Here is a 23,370-nt window from a genome sequence, read left to right on the forward strand (position 1 = left end):
GCAGAATAAAATACTAAAAACGAACAATAGTTGTGAGAAAAGAGAAATATTAGTCTATTATTTTATTACCATAAATCTTTAAAAGATTTGGCCAAATACATCTATAACTGAAGAACAATTGAACTATTTAATTAAACAGTTTATCATGGAACACTTATTTACATTGGGATAAAACACATGCTAAACTAAAATCAAGAAGAAGAGTATCCAGCAAATTAATTTTATATTATTAACTGAAAATAACATGAATCTGTTGAAAGTGTTCATACACTAACACTTTTAACTCCATAATTAATAAAATTAATTGTTTTACTATAACACGTAAAAAAGTGGATTTGAGAAAAGAGAAAATATCTGATTACTGTAAAAATAGTTAAAAATGGAAATTAACAATGTTGGCTTATTGATACTATAAGATAACAATGTTGGCTTATTGATACTATAAGGTAACAATGTTAGTTTATTGATACTATAAGATAACAATGTTTGTTTATTGATACTATAAGATTAACAGTGTTGGCTTATTGATACTATAAGATTACAATGTTGGCTTATTGATACTATAAGATTAACAATGTTGGCTTATTGATACTATAAGGTTAACAATATTGGCTTATTGATACTATAAAATTAACAACATTGGCTTATTGATACTATAAGATTAGCATTGTTGGCTTATTGATACTATAAGATAACAATGATGGTTTATTGATACTATAAGATTAGCATTGTTGGCTTATTGATACTATAAGATAACAATGATGGTTTATTGATACTATAAGATTAACAATGTTGGCTTATTGATACTATAAGGTAACAATGTTAGTTTATTGATACTATAAGATAATAATGTTGGTTTATTGATACTATAAGATTAACAATGTTGGCTTATTTATACTATAAGATTACAATGTTGGCTTATTGATACTATAAGATTAACAGTGTTGGCCCTTTGATACTATAAGATTAACAATGTTGGCTTATTAATACTATAAGATAACAATGTTGGCTTATTGATACTATAAGAAGATTATTTCATTGATTACCCTGCACAACAACTTTTTTAAAAGTTTTGCTTCCTGAAAAGTTTTTGCTGATTGTGACAGGTACCTGGTGGGTATGCGCAAATATAGTTTTGGTTTTGCTTCCTCACGTAGGAACTCTGAGAAATAGACAGTTAACTGTTTATCGGCAATAAGGTATTTAATGTCGTTTATGTTTCTAATACGCCATTAAGTTCAATATGATTAAAAGTGTTTTGCTCCTGATTTTCGTTTCTATTCAATATCCGGTGCATCATGTTGCAGTGTCCAATAGTAGTCAATAAGCATTGACGGATTCCAGTTGCCCTGATATCGTTTTTCCATTGTAGCAAAACTGAAGATTTCGATGAAACGGTACGTGATGAACAAATTTAGAAGTGATTTTCATGATCAGCAGCCAACAATCTACAAAAAACACTCAATAGTGTTCAAGAAGCAAAAACTTTATATGCAAAAACGGCTCGTTTGGGTTGAGAAAATATTTTACATAGAAGAGCGAACAACGTTTCGACCTTCTTCGGTCATCGTCAGGTTCACGATGTAAAATATTTTCTCAACCCAAACGAGCCGTTTTTGCATATAAATTTCTCAACAAGTGGGTTTCTCGACATCACTGATTAAGCAAAAACTTTGTTGTGTAGTGTGATCTAAGAAGTTCACTCTAAAAATGTTATGTCATCGATTCGTCAAGAAAATTATCTTACCAGTATGTAAAGAGTATTATATTACCAATATGTAAAGAATAATATCTTACCAATATGTAAAGAATATTATATTACCAAAATGTAAAGAATATTATATTACCAAAATGTAAAGAATATTATCTTACCAATATGTAAAGGATATTATCTTACCAATATGTAAAGAGTATTATATTACCAATATGTAAAGAGATTATATTACCAATATGTAAAGAATATTATCTTACCAATATGTAAAGAATATTATTTAACCAATATGTAAAGAGTATTATATTACCAATATGTAAAGAATATTATCTTACCAATATGTAAAGAGTATTATATTACCAATATGTAAAGAGTATTATATCAACAATATGTAAAGAATATTATCTTACCAATATGTAAATAATATTGTCTTACCAATATGTAAAGAGTATTATCTTACCAATATGTAAAGAATATTATCTTACCAATATGTAAAGAATATTATCTTACCAATATGTAAAGAGTATTATATCACCAATATGTAAAGAATATTATCTTACCAATATGTAAAGAATATTATCTTACCAATATGTAAAGAGTATTATGTTACCAATATGTAAAGAGTATTATATTACCAATATGTAAAGAATATTATCTTACCAATATGTAAAGAATATTATATTACCAATATGTGAAGAATATTATCTTACCAATATGTAAAGAATATTATATTACCAAAATATAAAGAATATTATATTACCAAAATGTAAAGAATATTATCTTACCAATATGTAAAGGATATTATCTTACCAATATGTAAAGAATAATATCTTACCAATATGTAAAAAATATTATATTACCAAAATGTAAAGAATATTATATTACCAAAATGTAAAGAATATTATCTTACCAATATGTAAAGAGTATTATCTTACCAATATGTAAAGAGTATTATATTACCAATCAAGCCCGACATAGCCGAGCGTGTTAAGGCGTGCTACTCGTAATCCGAGGGTCACGGGTTCGCATCCCATTCTAGCTAATCATGCTCGCCCGTTTAGCCGTGGGTGCGTTATAAGTGACGGTCAATCCCACTATACGTTGGTAAAAGAGTAGCCCAAGAGTTGGCGGTGGGTGGTGATGACTAGCTGCCTTCCCTCTAGTCTTACACTACAAAATTAGGGTCGGCTAAGGTTTCTCCTCCTGGTTGGGGGTTGTGCAGTAGGCTAACAATCTGCTCACTTTAAAAACCAGCCAGTTAATGAATCCGCCAGCGATTGCGGCCCTATGTTCCTTCATGGAATCGAGAGACATAAATAATAATAAATAACAATTATATCACCAATATGTAAAGAATATTATATTACCAATATGTAAAGAATATTATATTACTAATATGTAAAGAATATTATCTTATCTTACCAATATGTAAAGAATATTATATTACTAATATGTAAAGAATATTATTTTATCTTACCAATATGTAAAGAATATTATCTCACCAATATGTAAAGAATATTATGTTACCCATATGTAAAAAATATTATATTACCAATATGTGAATATTATTATTTTATATGTAAAGAGAATACATTTAGAAGGTGATCTTAGCGATATTTTAACAAAATTGTCTTATTACTTGTTTTGAGAAGGTTGTCTCATCGTTATATTAAAGAAGGTTGTCTTACCGTTACATCTTTGTATTGAAGAGTATCCCATATATCATTATCTGAACGTCGGAATCTATTATAAGGTAATAAAACAAAATAAATTAAATATTATACAATAATAACTGAATACTGTAGAATGAATAAAACCAAACGAATCATATATTTTAAGTTGTAGTCTCCCGGTTGGAGTTGGACAGCTGTAAGATTAAGCTTTTAACCCCAAAATTTGGATTTAGGCAACCGACAATAAACACAGCAGACAGATCAATATTGGCTTTGCTTTAACCCAATAAAACAAGTGTAAAATATTTTCAATATGTAAATGGGATATTTGCAATGTCCACAGGGATATAACATTAAAAATAGAGTTACAAATTTCTAAACAATTTTTGAAACATGAATGTTAAACATTCAAGTTACAAGATTTATTAAACAAATAAAACATAATTTTTCAATTAATTACCCAACTGTAACTCAATGTACTTAAATAGGATCAACAAAAGTGATCTATTGTAAGTGAAAACGAAAAATTTTAGAGTTTCACATAGAGTCATGAGAAAAAGTTAGGACACCCTATGAAAGTCTGTGTATTTTTCTTCAGTTTTAAATGTTTAGTTATATTTTTATAATCTCTCAGTATTGTTAAAATTGAGATTAAATATCTGTATATCCAAAAATGTTATAAAAATACACATGCTTTTTCAGGGTGTCCTAACTTTTCACATGACTTTGTAGCCTATAAATCGGCTCATCTTTCACAACAATTATAGCGACGAAACAGTACAAATAGCAAGGTTACGTGTAACTTCATTTACAGTACAAATAGCAAGGTTACGTGTAACTTCATTTACAGTACAAATAGCAAGGTTACGTGTAACTTCATTTACAGTACAAATAGCAAGGTTACGTGTAACTTCATTTACAGTACAAATAGCAAGGCTACGTGTAACTTCATTTACAGTACAAATAGCAAGGCTACGTGTAACTTCATTTACAGTACAAATAGCAAGGCTACGTGTAACTTCATTTACAGTACAAATAGCAAGGCTACGTGTAACTTCATTTACAGTACAAATAGCAAGGCTACGTGTAACTTCATTTACAGTACAAATAGCAAGGCTACGTGTAACTTCATTTACAGTACAAATAGCAAGGCTACGTGTAACTTCATTTACAGTACAAATAGCAAGGCTACGTGTAACTTCATTTACAGTACAAATAGCAAGGCTACGTGTAACTTCATTTACAGTACAAATAGCAAGGTTACGTGTAACTTCATTTACAGTACAAATAGCAAGGTTACGTGTAACTTCATTTAATTGTTTGCTGACTAAATGATTGATGGACAATACACAACTGTTAGAGGTGCAAATGGTTAAAATACGTAACCCTTCAGACAGCTTTTGATCACCTTTCCGGGAAATTATTACACCTTCATATTGAGATTAAAACTGTTTTTTGAGGAAGATTAAAATGTAAAAATGATTTTTTCAACATTTTTATTATAATATAAATAGGTGTCATCAAATCACAGTAAGTACCAAAATAACGTATCTGTGTCTGTAAAATTGAAAAACTATGATTCAGAATATTAAAATTATCTTTGTATCTGAGAAGTTAAATATTAGAAACAGTACGCTACTATACACACTCTGTAGTTGGACAATTTTACTGAATTTTATAAAAAAGAAACAATCTAATTGACTCTGTTTCTGGGGTTTTATCACATATGTTCCGTATATTGTTACAAAATTGTCATAAAATTATTAATAATATTTAAAATGTAGGGCTGTATAACAATATTTCAACATGCCGTTTTTAAATATATTGTCTATATAATGCTAGTGGAGTGTGCTTGTTAATAACAATATTTAAACATGTCTTTTTTAAATATATTGTTATTATCTAGATAATGCAAGTGAAGTGTGCTTGTTAATAACAATATTTAAACATCCCTTTTTAAAATATATTGCTATTGTCTAGATAATGCTGATGGAGTGTGCTTGTTAAAAACAATATTTAAACATGCTTTTATTTATATACGTATTGCTATTGTCTAGATGACGTTAGTGAAATGTGATTGTTAATAGCAATATTTAAACATGCCTTTTTTAAATATATTGCTATTGTTTAGATCATGCTTGTAGTGTTTGCTTGTTAATAACAATATTTTATATGCCTTTTCAAATATATTGCTATTGTCTAGATAATGTTAGTGTAGTGTGCTTGTTAATTACAATATTTAAACAAACCTTTTTTAAATATATTGCTATTGCCTAGGAAAGGCTAGTCGAGTGTGCTTGTTTATAACAATATTTAAGCATGATTTTTTTAAATATATTGCTATTCTCTAGATAATAGTAGTAGTGTGCTTGTTAATAACAATATTTAAACATCCCTTTTTAAAATATGTTGCTGTTGCCTAGAAAAGGCTAGTGGAGTGTTCTTGTTAATAACAATATTTAAACTTGCCTTTCTTAAATATATTGCTATTGTCTAGATAATGGTATTAGTGTGCTTCTTAATAACAATATTTAAACATCCCTTTTTAAAATATATTGCTATTGTCTAGGTAATACTGGTAGTGTGTGCTTGTTAATAACAATATTTAAACAAACCTTTTTAAATATATTGCTGTTGTCTAGATAATGTTAGTGTAGTGTGCTTAATAATTACAATATTTAAACCTGCCGTTTTTAAATGTATTGTTTTTGTTAAGATGATACTAGTGGAATGTGGTTGTTAATAACAATATTTAAACATGCCTTTTTTAAATATATCACTATTGCTTAGTAAAGGCTAGTGGAGTGTGCTTATTAATAACAATATTTAAACATGCCTTTTTTAAATATATTGCTATTGTCTAGATAATGCTAGTGAAGAGTGTTTGTTAATATGAATATTTAAACATACCTTTTTTGAATATAATCATTTGTTAAGATAATACTTGTGGAATGTGCTCGTTAATAACAATATTTAAACATTCCTTTTTAAAATATGTTGCTATTGTTTAGATCATTTTTGTAGTGTGTGCTTGTGTACAATAAAAGTTAAACATGAATTTTTTAATTATAGTGCAAGTGCCAAGACAATGTTAGTGTATTGTGCTTGTTAATTACAATATTTAAACAAACGTTTGTTAAATATATTGCTATTGCCTAGCAAAGGATAGTGGAGTGTGCTTGTTTAAAACAATATTTTAACATGCCTTTTTTATATATATTGCTATTGTCTAGATAATGGCAGTAGTGTGTAATTGTTAATTACCATATTTAGACATGCCTTTTTAAATATATTGCTATTGTCTAGATAATGTTAGTGGAGTGTGCTTGTTAATAATATTAATATTTAACCATGCCTTTTCAAATATATTGCTATTGTCTAGATAATGCTAGTGGAGTGTGCTTGTTAATAATATTAATATTTAAACATGCCTGTTTACATATATTGCTATTGTCTAGATAATGGTAGTAGTTTGAAATTGTTAATAACAACATTTAAATATTCCTTTTTTAAATATATTGTTTTTGTGAAGATGATACTAGTGGAATGTGCTTGTTAATAACAATATTTAAACATGCCTTTTTTAAATATATTGTTATTGTTTTGATCATGCTTGTAGTGTGTGCTTGTGAATAACTATATTTAAACATGCCTTTTTTATATATATTGTTATTGTCCAAATAGCACTAGTAGAGTGTGGTTGTTAATAAAAAGAAATTAAACATACTTTTTTAAATATATTCCTATTCTATAGATAATACTAGTTGAGTGTGCTTGTTAATAACAACATTTAACCTTGCCTTTTTAAAATATATTGCTATTGTCTAGATAATGCTAGTGAAGAGTGTTGTTAATAAGAATATTTAAACTTGCCTTTTTCAAATATATTGCTATTGTCTAGATAATGCTAGTGAAGAGTGTTTGTTAATATGAATATTTAAACATGCCTTTTTTGAATATAATCATTTGTTAAGATAATACTTGTGGAATGTGCTCGTTAATAACAATATTTAAACATTCCTTTTTAATATATGTTGCTATTGTTTAGATCATTTTTGTAGTGTGTGCTTGTGTACAACAATATTTAAACATGATTTTTTTAATTATATTGCAAGTGCCAAGACAATGTTAGTGTATTGTGCTTGTTAATTACAATATTTAAACAAACGTTTGTTAAATATATTGCTATTGCCTAGCAAAGGATAGTGGAGTGTGCTTGTTTAAAACAATATTTTAACATGCCTTTTTTATATATATTGCTATTGTCTAGATAATGGCAGTAGTGTGTAATTGTTAATTACCATATTTAGACATGCCTTTTTAAATATATTGCTATTGTCTAGATAATGTTAGTTGAGTGTGCTTGTTAATAACAATATTTAATCATTCCTTTTTAAATATATGGCTATTGTCTACTTAATAATAGTGGAGGTGCTTGTTAATAACAATATTTAAATATTTCTTTTTTTAAATATATTGTTATTGTCTATATAATAATAGTGGAGGGTGCTTGTTAAAACAACATTTATACATGTCTTTTTTAATATTATGTTATTGTGCAGATAATGCTAGTAAAGTGTGTTTGTTAATAACTATATTTTAACATTTCCTTTTAAAATATATTGCTATTGTCTAGATAATGCTTATGGAGTGTGCTTTTTAATAACAATATTTTACATGCCTTTTCAATTATATTGCTTTTGTCTTGATAATGTTAGTGTGCTTGTTAGTAACAATATTAAAAGAAACGTTTTTAAATATATTGTTATTGTCAAGATAATGTTAATGAAGTGTGCTTGTTAATTACAATATTTAAACATTCCTTTTTAAATGTATTGTTTTGTCTAGATAATGCAAGTGTATTGTGCTTGTTAATAACAATATTTAAACATGCCTTTTTAAAATATATTGCTATTGTCTAGATAATTCTAGTGGAGTGTGCTTGTTAATAACAATATTTAAGCATGTCTGTTTTAAATATATTGTTATTGTCTAGAAAAGGCTAGTGGAAGATTTCTTGTTTATAACAATATTTAATCATGCTTTAGTTAAATATATTGCTACTGTCTAGATAATAGTATTGGAGTGTGCTTGTTTGCTTGTTAAAGGAATATTTAAACATGCCTTTTTGAAATATATTGTTATTGTCATGGTTATGCTCTTGGAGTGTTTTTAATAATAATATTTAAACCTACCTTATCTTTTTTTTTAAATATATTGTCTAGATGATGCTAATGTGTAATGTAGTGTGTTTATTAAATAACAATATTTAAATATGCCTTTCTGAATATATTATCTGGGTCCTGGCAGTATGGTTAGGTAATTATTACGATATTTACCTTTTTCGTCCTAAATGTTATCTGGGTCCTGCTAGAGTAGTAAGCTTATTAAATAACAGCATTTGAACTTGCCCTTTTTAAATGTAATATATGGACACTGCTAGTGTTGTGTGTTTCTTAATAACAGTAGTTAAACCTGTGTGATCTACGTTATGTTATCTGGGAGCTGGTAGTGTTGTGTGTTTGTTAAATAACAATAGTTATACCTGCCTGGTTTATTTCTTTATAACTGTTTTATCCATGTACTTCTAGTGTAGCTTGTTTGTTTTCACTTTAATTGCTTACTGCTATTTTTTATGTTTGTTGACACGTTAATTAACTTATTGCAGTTAATTTTTGTTATGTATACACGTTTATTTTTAGACGTGGTTAGATATTGAAATATCAGTGGTTGTTGGATTTTATAAGAAAACTAATGTGATACAAACTTTTTAAATGTCGTGACAGTTGGAATGATATTTATTAAAAAGAACATACCTCTTTATAACATTACTTAAAAGTATGTACTAATGAAGTTGTATATTTTCTCTGTAATTTTGTAGATGATGAACTATACTAAGGATTTTGTATACAAAGATTCTTTTGACATTACATTAATTTATGTTTCGGTCTATTACGATTGACAAAGGACATTGTTCTCATATCAACAGTTTTAACCATCTACTGTTTTATTTAAGCACTATGAAATAAGAGAACACTGCCCTTATCGGCCTGTACTGTTTGTATTGCAGTTATCCTTATGATTGTAACAGTATGTTATTATTACCACAGAACTAAGTATAAAACTACAGTTTGATTAACAATATAAAACTACAGTTTGATTAACAATATAAAACTACAGTTTGATTTTTATTACAACTAAATTAATACACATAACCACAGAAAAATACTGTTATCACCAGAGTGCCGCACAATGATACTTACTTATACAATAAAGAAGTACCGTACATATTTTTGCAATATAGAAGTGCCGTACCTACTTCTACAATATAGAAGTGGTGTTATAATAATACCTATTTCTATAATATAGCAGTGCCGTACAATGACACCTACGTCTACAATATAGAAGTTTCTTGCAATGTTCTACAATATAGAAGTGGCGTTACAGTGATACATTCTTTAGAAATGTAGAAGTGCCGCACAATAATACTTACTTCTGTAATGTAGAAGTGCTGTACAATGATACCTACTTCTACAATATAGAAGTGCCGTACAATGATATTTAATTTTAGAATGTAGAAGTGCTGCACAATGATACCTACTTCTACAATATAGAAGTGCCGTACATTGATGTCTACTTTTACAATATAAAAGTGTCGTGTATTGATACTTACTTCTATGATATAGCAATACTTTTATCTACATAATATAAAATGTCATCGTAGTTACTTCAACACTCTGTTGAAATAAGTGTTGGAAACATACCTCTCCATACTGCATATTGTGACGGCAGGAAAATGTACTTGAAGTGCATCGTCTATAGCAATGTCCAGGTTAGTTTGGTATTCGTGAAATAACTGCAGGAAGTTGACACTTTGATAGATGAAACCAATGAGGGATGCGATGAATACAAGTTTGTTCAGGAAATTCTCGTTCCATATTAGCTTTAGTATAGCAGATATTGTGAAGTACATCTTGAGGGAACCTGCTGGTTTAAAATATAAATAAACAAACCCTTCATTACAAAACAACTAACATGTCCTTGTTTTGTTAACAGATCCATTGTTTGTATTCACGTATTACATGTAATTAGAATACAATCTAAATTTGTTAAATTAAACACACATGCTCAAAATTAAACATGTTTTAAGGTTCTCAACCAAGAACAAAAGTAAGTAAATTATTGTATCAACGATTAACGAAAGTTTATCAGCTTAAATAAAGTTGTATAACAAACTATGACTTCATGTAACTTCTGGACTTTAACATAACTGGGAAACATATTTGCCCTCTGAAGAAATGAATCACCACACTTGAAGTTATCTTTTTAACAAACTACGACTACATGTAAGTTACGGTTAACCTCAATTGGAGATAGCTGTTTTAACACTCTATGGCTGTATGTAAGTTACGGTTAACCTCAATTGGAGATAGCTGTTTTAACACTCTATGGCTGTATGTAAATTACGGTATACCACACTTGAATATAACTATATAATTATGATAGTGGGTAAGTTGTGATAGACCACAATTGTACGTATCTTTGTGAAATAGTAAATTTTACATGGAATAATGACAGAGTATACTTAAATATATGTTTATAACATGGTAACTGTTACAATACAGTGAACTTGAATATGGTTATATGACACGGTATGTTTAATATGTTTACGATACAAGACACATCAATATGATCTTAAGACACAATAAATATGAATATGGTTTTAAAATACAGTAAACTTGAACACTGATTTAGGGCTCAATAAAGTTGAAAATAGCTTTATCACAAGGTAAACATGAATAGGTGCTTAAGATAAATAAAAATTAAATATAAACTTACAACGTTGTAAACTTTAACATAGATTTTCGACACGGTAAATATGAATATAGATTTACGAAACATGAAACTTCATTACGAGCATAACATGCAGTAAACTGAAAAATAAATTAAAACGCGGTAAGCTTGAATGTTGTTTTCGGACAGAGTAAACTTGTGAAGTTATTCGCTGGCTATCCAACTTCAAAAGTTTACTCTGTCCGAAAACAACATTCAAGCTTACCGCGTTTTAATTTTTTTTCAGTTTACTGCATGTTATGCTCGTAATGAAGTTTCATATTTCGTAAATCTATATTCATTTTACTGTGTCAAAAACTTGTATTCATATTTAATGTTCATGCACCTTTTTATCAAGGTTTACTATCTTATATAACTACATTCAAGTGTATTGTGTTCTCAACCTATATTCAAGTATAGTTTATCTTTAACATATTTTTATCTTCACTGTTTCATAAAAATATATTCATACTACCGTGTTATAAACCTATGTTGAAATATACAGGCTATCCAACTTCCTGGACAATATAACGTGTAAAGTAGATGTGAATGGGGCTTGCTCAGGGTCCTTTTCACGCGAGGCAGGAGTCCCGTTTGTTTGTTTCATGTTTTTTGAATTAAGCACAAAGCTACATAATGGGCTATCTGTGCTCTACCCACCATGGGTAACGAAACCCGGGTTTTAGCATTGTAAGTCCGCAGACATACCGTTGAGCCGCTGGGAGCGCAGGAGTCCCGCAGGGAGTGGTAGTTAGCCCTATCATATTCATTATGTATGAGTAATATGCCACTGTTGGACTTAAATTTAGGTTTTGCATCACAATTTGCTGACGATGTAGCGGCCTGGAAAAGTACCCCCACTCCTTCAATAGCAGCAAGAAACCTCCAACCAGTTAGTCCTGAATAATTTAGAAGAATACTGCCAGAAATATAGAATAAAAATTAATATTCTGAAAAACCAAGTAATACTATTTACCAGATTATATAAACTGAAAAAAGATCCACCAAAGTTATACATGAACGAATCATTTTTACAGACTGCTATTTCTGCTAAATTTTTAGGATTAACTTATGATACCAAATCAACGTGGATACAACATACAAACAATATCCTGACTAGAATCTGGAAGAGAGAAAATTATACAAGACGTCTTTCAGGTAAAAATCAAGGTACATCACCTGATAATATAATAAAATCTACAAAACATACATTAGACCTATAATAGAATATGCATCTCCTGCCTGGATAAACATAACACAAAAACAATTACAGAAACTACAAAGAATACAAAATTCAGTTTTAACTTCAGCCTATAAAGTACCACGTAGCAACGTAGCACTTCATCCACATTCATGTACAAGTATGCAAATAGTCCTGAGTACCTCTCTCCTATAAATATATATTTAAGAAACGTAAATCAAGCTGGCCACCATGCACTAGACGTGATGAACATTGTCCTGAGTACCTCTCTCCAATAAATATATATTTAAGAAACGTAAATCAAGCTGGCCACCATGCACTAGACGTGATGAACATAGTCCTAACTACCTCTCTCCTATAAATATATATTTAAGAAACGTAAATCAAGCTGGCCACCATGCACTAGACGTGATGAACATAGTCCTAACTACCTCTCTCCTATTAATATATATTTAAGAAACGTAAATCAAGCTGGCCACCATGCACTAGACGTGATAAACATTGTCCTAACTACCTCTCTCCTATAAATATATATTTAAGAAACGTAAATCAAGCTGGCCACCATGCACTAGACGTGATGAACATAGTCCTAACTACCTCTCTCCTATAAATATATATTTAAGAAACGTAAATCAAGCTGGCCACCATGCACTAGACGTGATGAACATTGTCCTAAGTACCTCTCTCCCATAAATATATATTTAAGAAACATAAATCAAGCTGGCCACTATGCACTAGACGTGATGAACATAGTCCTAAGTACCTCTCTCCCATAAATATATATTTAAGAAACATAAATCAAGCTGGCCACTATGCACTAGACGTGATGAACATAGTCCTAAGTACCTCTCTCTTATAAATATATATTTAAGAAACATAAATCAAGCTGGCCACCATGCAGTATACGTGACGAACATAGTCCTAAGTACCTCTCTCCTATTAATATATATTTAAGAAACATAAATCAAGCTGGCCACCATGCACTAGACGTGATGAACATAGTCCTAAGTACCTCTCTCCCATAAATATATATTTAAGAAACATAAATCAAGCTGGCCACCATGCACTATACGTGACGAATATAGTCCTAAGTACGTAATGTAGGTATATGATGTACTAAATTTGAATATAGGTTTAGGACCCAGTAGAAGTATAGATATAAAACAAAGTAAATTTCAAAATTGGTTTACAAGATGAAAAACTCAAACTTGGGCTTACTACATACTAAACATGTCTATAGTTATATAACATACTAAACTTTAAACATGAGTGAAAGTTTCGATAGGATAAACTTGTATTTGCTCTTCCGACACAGTAAATTTAAATAGAGAGTTGAATTTATTATTAGGTTAATTCAGTTAATTATAACACTTTACCAAATTTCCTTAACAATATTGATTCATAAGTTATTATATTTAACAGAGAATGATTTTAACTGCTCTGAACTGCAGTATAATATATTATGAATAACTTGAAAATCATAATTTTGTTTTGTAGTTAATACAAAACTACACAATGAGGTACGTGTGCTGTGCCCATCATGTTGTAAGTCCAAAAGCATCCCGCTGTGCCAGTGGAGAAGACACGGACACTTAAACGAAATGAGTCAACTTATATGATTGACAGAAATAATATTATCATAAACGTATGTTTCGCCTTCTTGTTGTTAAGAAGAAACTAAACAATAAGTTGTAAATACTGAGGTTACCATGATCATTATTATACAATTTTAGCGTCATAAGCCACAGGGCTTATTGTTGACGCAAAAAAAACTTGAAGAAAAGGTTCTTATAGCAAACGCACATCTGGCTGTCTATTGCGTCCACCGAGGGGATTCGAATTCCTCATTTTAGTGTTGCAAATCCATAGGCTTACCGCTATCCCAACGGGTGCAGACAGAAAAGAGAATAATGACTAAGGTTGTTGAAATAATGAAAATGTGAACATTTTAAATAAAACCAATAGAACGAGACATGAATGTTTTTCTTGTACTGTAATTGATTTGTAAAGTGTAAAAACGTTAAAAGTTTCGGACATTTTTCAAACTTTTCAAATGAATTAATGTGCAAGGAAAATATTGTCTCGTTTGATTAATTTTATTTAATATTGTTTCCACAATAAATGTCTGCTTTATATTATGTCACCAATGTTTAAAATAAAAACAAATATTTTCATAGACCAACTGTTATAGGCTCTAAATTAAGAAATCAACAAATATTTTTCCATTTCTGTTGCCTGTACATTTTATTTTATATTTTCAATACGCAGACTAAAAGCAATATTAGGCCAGAATTTTGTTTCTAAGCAACATGACGTAAAAGCCTTTTTTGGAATGTAGCTTTACCAAAACTACCTTTTCTATATATTAAACGTTTAATATTAGTGGTTCTTACAAATAATTATTTTATAAACATGACACTAAATCATTTCATGAATTATCTTAGTTGTGATTGGCTGACAAACGATCTTACCGACATTTGACTATCTCATGTGCGCTTTTCTGCCTCTTCGTTGGTTAAACATGATTTCACAAAATTTATTTCGGTTAGCTATGAAATGCGACTTTAGGGTACAGTAGAGGTGCAGGTGGTAATATTTTCCCCGCTATTTTAAACACCTTACGTTACTGTAAAAATTAAAAGACCCAGAACAGCTTATAGCAAGAGAACAAATAAAAATTATCGTCCATTTAAAGACATATTCTCTCAGATATTAACATTTGAATGCATAGATATTGAACTATTTCATCTGTTAGAACGGACTTCTAGACCTGGTTCATGGACTAAAAAAGAGGCACGTTTAAGGCCTTAAAGAAGGTCCATGATTTAGTCCGCCTTTCTCAACTTTTAACTAGAAATTAAGTAAGAAAACATTTTTACGTCTTTAGTGAAAGATTTAATATCAAGTTTTACCTTACCATTGTGAAGTTACCTATTCTCTGAAAATATCGCATGTTTTTTATGTCAAATTACAACTACTGTATACTAAGTTAATGGAAAGTATTCCCGTAATTATACTTGATAGTTAATGGAAAGTATTCCAGTAATTATACTTGATGATCTGATGAATAAAAATGGAGAACTTAAACTAGTGTCTGAACCTTGAAGTCTCTCTTTGAGTTTATTAGTATTTTATATTGTAAAGAATATATTTCATAAGGGTAGAGACATGCGTAATAACAATTAAAATTATCAATACATTGTAGTGTTCAAGTGTTAGACAAATTCAACTGATTTTTTTATGTTTTAGCAAGAATAGATATTTCCAGGATGTGCCAAATATGTTGAAGAAGATAATGAAGATGCTTGAAGAAAACCATATAGCTACTTAACCATCAACTGGAAATGTATGATTTACTTCTCAAGATAAAGTTATAGAGTTAAGACTAATATTTCACTAAATATATGCTTATTGTCATGACTGTGATAGAAATAAAAGGATTTTATCTGAAAGATGGCCAAATGTAATTAATATGAGATTTAGTCATTGGGTATATAGATGTGTTTTTGTTCAAATAACCATTTTCTAGTGAATATTTTTCAAAGACAGATCTATTCAGTGTGACTGGTTAACGCTATATTGGAAACATACACTATTTTTGTGTGTTGAGTGTGGCAAGATTGTTGACGGAGAACTTTACAACCGTTATACAAAGAAGGAACAGAAACCAGAGATATTGAGAAGTCTGCCAAAAATTTATTGTTATAATATGAAATTATTTAGACGCCACATGGATAATCAGCTTTCAAATCGGATTATTTCTGTGTATTTCGTATGACCAATCATTATCGTGGTAGTAAAAAAAGTGTATGTAAATTGATGTATAAATAATTTTTAAATGTTGTAATTACAACCTCTTTACTTCATCATAACACTTGCAGTTAAAACAGTATCAATATTTGCCTCTCACATTAATTCAAGCAACACACAAGCAGATGAAAGAATAACATAATTTCGTGGTCAATTAATCAATTAGAAAAATTAATTTTACATGTTTTGTTTCAAGTTGTATTTTAGGCAGTGTAGGCATAAATGGATTTATCATGTGTATTTATGAATGTACTTTAAATATTTTGAAAGAGCTTAGATTATACAGGCTCAACAGAAACTAAATTTACTGATACAGAAAGGAGGGTTTCTACCATTATTTATAGCACACATAGTTTTCTTATACGGTGGTTTTGCAGGATGGACTAATCGTAAACCTGTTTGATTCTAAAAAATATAGAACATATATTAGAATCACATTCGTTCTGGAAAAACTACTACACTCAATGTATGAACTCATAGTTTATGAAAGATTGTTACATAAAGTATTAAACACCATAGATGACAATATGAATTATATTCTACGACACCATTAGATCTTTCAATCAATGCCATAGAGTTCGTTAAAAATAAAATTGTAAAACCGAATTATGAAAATATAGAGTTTATCTACAGTGTTTTTCAGAATTATCAAAAACGAGCCGAAATTCTATTGCAGTTAATATGTTTCTGGTAGATCTAACAAGCAATGATCGTGAGTATTAGTGGGAAATCTGTCCTCAAAAGTAACAACAATGTGTTATGAATACGAAATAATTTTAACCCGACAGGATATATAAAATTACAAAACAGTTATCTAAGAATTAGTTGAAGACCTAGACAAACTAATGTATATGAAACATGATACATATATTAATTACAAGATCTAAAAGTACTAAATCTAAATGGGTTAAATTTTAATAAAGTAATTTTGTATTGTTCATTCATTTGTATCGAATGTTTTCATGGGCTGTTTACAGCATTTTCAGCTCAGTAATATTTTGAGCTATCTAAATATTAGCACTATTTGTTATGAAGATCATACTATTGTTAATGTTAGAGTCAACGTTCATATTAAACTGCAATAAATAAAGGTAGATCATATAGAAAAAAATCTATATATTATAACCTTTCACATTTTGTCAGATGTGGTGGAGTGCAATCTACATTTAGATCTGTGAAAATATCAGGTAAGTCCGACACTCTAAAACAGATCAAATAGTGGTTAAATAGGTAGAATACATATGTTGTGCATAAACGAGAAAGATATAAGTTTATGAGAAACCGAATAATCATTTCAGCAATGGTTGTCTAATTTAATGGATTTCTTCTAACTTATATCGTTATAACAATCAGTTTATTTATTTGCTCAAGTATATTTACGTGTTTTCTAGATATACATCAGTTGTTTCACTCAAAAATAGATAGATACAGCAATAATGAAATGGATTTTATGATACAGCAAAATACACTTTTATTCCTAAGTGAGTTGACTGAAAAGATTTAACTATTCTTGAAACTAGCCTCCATAGTACAGCGATATGCTTACGGATTTGCAAGGGTGAAATCAGGAGCTCAGCAGTTAGTCCGATGTAGGTTTGTTATAAAAAAACACATACTTAAAACTCGGATGACATACTGCTATATTTATAGTGGAACTTACAAATATATCATTGTAATGAAATATCTGGTCAGTGCCTATAACACTATCTAGCAAGTTTTTTCTTGTTCCTTGGCAAAAAGTGTTATTTCCCAATTAATTATGCCTAAAGTAAAGGGAAAAGACCTATTTTCCTCTTCAAACTTTGCTTTTGTGACCTGGGTAATGAAATTTCCAAATTTACCCATTTTCCAGAACATTCCAGGTAGGTTCAATGCTAAGTAGCTGATAGAAAATCTTCTCGAACTTACGAGAATTTTCAAGAACCTTTTTGAATTTTCTAGGGCTTTCCATAGTAATATATATATACATGGGCTCACCACTTCAGTTTAATTCTAGCTACCAAGTTAACACATAGACATATGTGATTTTATCAGAAATGGCATAAAGAAGCTACAAAATTCTCCAGACGCATTCTGCTATGTATGTGGTCAATTTGTCAAGACAAGGGCGAAAAAGTGCTCTGTGACAGCATCTGCTAAAATGTGTGAAGCCTACAAGACATATTTCATCATGCCTGTTAGGGGTCAATACAAACTCTGAGCACCTTATTTCACCTGCGTGCACTGCAGAAAAACTCTAGAAAATAAAACAGACAATATTTACTTGCTTGAATAGTAATATTTTATATTATGTAAATTTTAGATTTTTTAAATATCTTTTTATTTTTATTTTTTAAATTTCCAGTAATATAGAAAAAATATCACATATAAGATAATTTGCATGAACCTCTTACACAAACATCTCTCAGTTGCTTTCCTCCATAAAACGATAAGCATAACACTATTTCTTTTTGTTCATCAAGGATCATACGATGTTACAATGTAACTCTTCTATAAACTATTTCGGCAATAATATTCTGGCTATCTGTGTCATTCGTTTTCGAAAATTTTTCATCCTTGAAGGTTTGTGGGATGTGGTAAAATAGCTGGCATAATGTTCATAATGGTTATCAAAATATGCTGGTTCTTAATCTGCAAAATTAGATCAGGTCATTAAAAGGAAAATACTTTTATAGAAGTTCTAACTTCATGGTGTAAGTTTCAAACTTTGTCTGGTATGACATGAAGATTCATTTGATATTAGGTCAAATGAACATTCTAAGTGCGACAGGTTTCTATTTACGCTAAACATGTCAAGATAAGTTCATCAGTCGTTCTATCACATGCTAAATTTCAGAAAGATAGAGTTAAATATCCTTTGAAATATTTTGTATGCAAATCAGTTTGAGTTCAATAGGAAAACTTAGAATGATCTATTGGTACTGTATTTTTATGTCACGTAATTACACATCATAAGACGTGTTGATGATGATGCATTTTATGGATCTTGGGAAAAAGCCCATACAATTACAAACATTGCGGTATCAATTTTGCGGCAATCAGTATGGATGGAAAACAAATTCCTACAACCACACTTTGGTGCTAAGCTGTATGCAGCAAACTATTAAACGTTATTTAATGGAATGTGAAAAACAGTTCTAAGATCAAAGAATTGATATGGGACATGACAAACACTGCTGGAGATTCACATTTTAAGTTGGTGAGAAAAGGAAATTTATGAACTGGAATATGTTTTAACTGACTTATTCATCACTACAAATATTTTTGATTATACAAAATTCTAGTCAGTTTTGTAAATTAATCTGCTGGAAAACATCATAACTGACGTCTAATACAAAAACAAACACCATCTGCTAGCCGAGTCAAAGAATATTTGGGAATTTCCATGATAACACAAGAGGCTAAGTAACCCTGGTGTTTGTTATATACGACAGCATCGTAAAGAAAAAGGACATGATCTTAACCTTTAAATTTCAATATTCTTCAGAAAATCGACAATGATAGGGAATAACTGATAAAAGTGTTTTCTTATATATCAAAGCCACGTCGGGTTATGTGCTGAGCCCACCGAGGGGAATCGAACCCCTAATTTTACGTTGTAAATCCGAAGACATACCGCTGTACTAGCGGGGGACAACAAATGAAAGAAACACTCAACACTAAACAACTTTCACCAACACTAAACAACAAGTAGTCTTCATTCAAATTGCACATTTTCTACATTATGTTTCTTGTTACTCTTTTTATGTTATAGTTTCTTTTGAGTTACTGTTATTAAAGCTATATATTTCCGTTAGTTATTTTAGAATGATCTAATTATTTTATTTTTTTTGTATTAGATACTAGATGTGTTGTTTATTAAAACACAACAGTTGTTGAAATGTAATAAGCCATGAACACTGTAGAGATTTGTTCGATTTTCACACAAAATTTATGTGCATGAAAGAGGTTTGGAGATTTGTTTGCTGGTGATCAAATATTTAAAAAAGAGGAAAGACAACCTCGTATAACCAATCTAGATCTGAATCATAAATCTGGTAGTCTCTCGGCCTGTAGTTAATTTGACCAAGATGAGAAAAGTTAATATTTTGATCTATTAGGACTGTCTCTACATAACCTCAATATAAAAACATTCATCACGAAAATCTTTTGAACTTGGAGTTACAATGAGTTATTGTCTGAATTAAGATCCCATGAAGATGATAATGATATGTTTGTTTGCGTGTTTGTTTTCATGTAAATGTATCCTCAAATGATATGTATTTTTATTGAAATCAGATTACAATATCTTTATATTAAAAATATAATAAAGTATCAAAATGAAATATTTCGGTGAGAACTTTTGTTGCAACGATACACCAATAAAAAAATTCAGATATTAGTGTTAGATGAAATCATATATAGAAGTGCATGCTTATAACAACACGTCACCTGGTGTCCTTTGTGATCCTAGCAACACATCTTCTGGACAACTTCTGTTGTCATGGCTGCATCATAACATCCATCTGTCTAACAATTCACCTTCTAGAGTAATTGGTGGACATTATCATCTCTACCTACTCATATGGTGCCGTATCATGCAAGGTCCCCGATAACTACTCATAAGAATGTGGCACATTATGTGACTAATATAAATCATATTATTATATGCTTTCCATTTCTGTGTTCAGTAATGTTTCTTCAGCTATAATACCTCAATCAAAGAGTCAAGAATTTAGTCAACACAGAATTAAAAGTATTATTAAAATCTAGAAATTTATCGATTCTGATAATTCTCTTTATAATTACTATCAACTAACATGAAAAACTATTACATATATTTGACTGTAAAAACTTAAACCAGCGTTATCATAACAATGTGAGGTTTACATGTTGTAATATAACATATACTGAGAAACATAATATAAAGATCTACATCTTTACTCAAGAAAAGAGTTTTTTTATTGCTTTTTTAATAAAAATGACAGAGAGTGACATAGTGGCTAGTATGCTCGACTATAAATGTGCCCATTGTCTGAAAAACACGTGGAATCGCGAGCGTGCTAGATGCTAGATTGGTTAAATCCCAATATTCATCCATACAAGAGCTGAGGGCTGTCGGCTAGCTGCTATTCTTGGTATATACTCCATCAGCTGAAAATTAGAGGCGTTAGAACGCAAATAACCCTTACGTAGCTTTCGACATATTTATATTTTGAACACTAGGTGTAATATTATTCTTATTATATTTTGAACACAAGGTGTAATATTATCCTCATTATATATTTTGAACACTAGGTGTAATATTATCCTTATTATATTTTGAACACTAGGTGTAATATTATCCTTATTATATTTTGAACACTAGGTGTAATATTATCCTTATTATATTTTGAACACTAGGTGTAATATTATCCTTATTATATTTTGAACACTAGGTGTAATATTATCCTTATTATATTTTGAACACTAGGTGTAATATTATCCTTATTTTCAGTTACTGTTAGTCGATTGTACCTTTACATCCACCACTCGTTTAGTAGAATGATCTTCACATTTACAAAAACACATAAGATGAGGAATATTTTGTACTATCGATAAAACTCAAACTCAAATTGACATGGAGTCACAACTATCAAAACTTTATGAATAAGTTTAAACTAATTTTAGTAACATTTTCATGATACATACGACATTTTTATGTATATTTCCATGATAAATAGAACATATTTTTATACACGTTTCCATAATACATACAACACACTTTGTTACATTTTCATGATAATTACAACATAGCTTTATAAACATTTTTAACTCAATAATACTGTTTGAAAGTTAGTGATCTAAGGGTTAACTTCTTATGTTTGTGAAACTTACCTTGGTGTGTTTAGTTGGTGCCGTCTTGTTGTTCCACCTTGTTTGGTTGTAAACAACCGTATTTATGTGTTCAGTAATCAATAGCTTCAGTACGCAGTAACAAAAATTAGTTCGCACGACTCTCTATCTTCATATCTGTAATAAAATATGGCAGTGCTAAAAGGCCTCTTCTATGCTCATGTAGTGAATTATTTTCAAGACACCAAGGCTTCGTTCTGAACACAGTAGCTACGAACTGTATAAAACGAAAGCGAATATTTTGTTATCATTACTGAACCATATATTGTAGTTTTTATTGTACATTAGTTGATATTAGTAATAACCTTACTAATGATCTCAGGAAAAGAGAAATTGTTTCATTTACAAGTAGTCCTGAAACAGCAGAGTCCATCGTGGAATATGTTTATTACATGTGTCTTGCCATGCTAAAATCCAATTAGATTCACTAGAATCCACATAAACTATTAAAATCCAAACTTCTAAAGACAATAAAACACATTAAGTCGACCTGCCTTAAGAAAACTCAAACTGTGTTTGATGTTTGACGTTATATATTATTTAAAAAAAATCTACTAACTAGTACTTTGGACTGTTATTAAATTGAAGCTGTACTGTGTATATTTGATTATTTTTTTAAAAATACGTTTTAGTGTTTTTTAACAGTATCTTCCAACCAGTATTTAATAGATTTGTCTACATTAACTAACATATAGGACGTGTATTATATAGTAACGATCACATAACTACAAGTCGTATTTCTGTGAGTCCAGTAGCTTCAAATCGTGATATCTGATATATAATATATATGTTTGGAAATTATGTATTATTTTACTAATCAATTTCATTATTTGTACTGATAATGCAATTACTGATACTTATTACTGTTACCAACAAGGAAGGAAATCTCAACGCTCTTGTTTATTTAATATAAAAGTGTTTTAATTGTTTCCAGGTACTGAGGAAATAAAATTAATATATTGACCTAATTTGGTAGTTTAACTTAGAATAAATTTATATTTTAAAAGTTTGGAGACTATTTAAATAGATAATGAAGAAATGCTTCGTAATAAATATAAAATGTCGTACAATAATAAATTCTTCAATACACATTCGAGCTGTCTCCAAATTTTGTTTTTCTGAAAAGTAGGTATCTCTTCATCAAATTTAAGTTTATATTTTGATAATACACCTGAAAAGAAGAATTAGCACTTTTGAACCTCAAATATAACTGAAAAATACAGTTCTACAAATAAACATTAATTGTAATAGGAAAATTAGTTATTTCA

At 29.6% G+C, this 23,370-nt stretch overlaps 1 protein-coding gene across 1 annotated transcript in view; it reads right to left on the reverse strand.

Annotated features, from left to right (window-relative positions):
- The window catches only part of LOC143224338 (degenerin unc-8-like), a 39,148-nt gene extending 35,698 nt beyond the window's left edge, over positions 1-3,450 (reverse strand). Inside the window, exon 1 of the mRNA XM_076452728.1 lies at positions 3,400-3,450. The gene's annotated coding sequence lies outside the window, so the exon portion shown is untranslated. The remainder of the gene's footprint in view (positions 1-3,399) is intronic.
- Between the last annotated feature and the right edge of the window lie 19,920 nt (positions 3,451-23,370).

This window comes from Tachypleus tridentatus, chromosome 8 (assembly GCF_004210375.1).
Source record: "Tachypleus tridentatus isolate NWPU-2018 chromosome 8, ASM421037v1, whole genome shotgun sequence".
Classification (NCBI taxonomy): domain Eukaryota; kingdom Metazoa; phylum Arthropoda; class Merostomata; order Xiphosura; family Limulidae; genus Tachypleus; species Tachypleus tridentatus.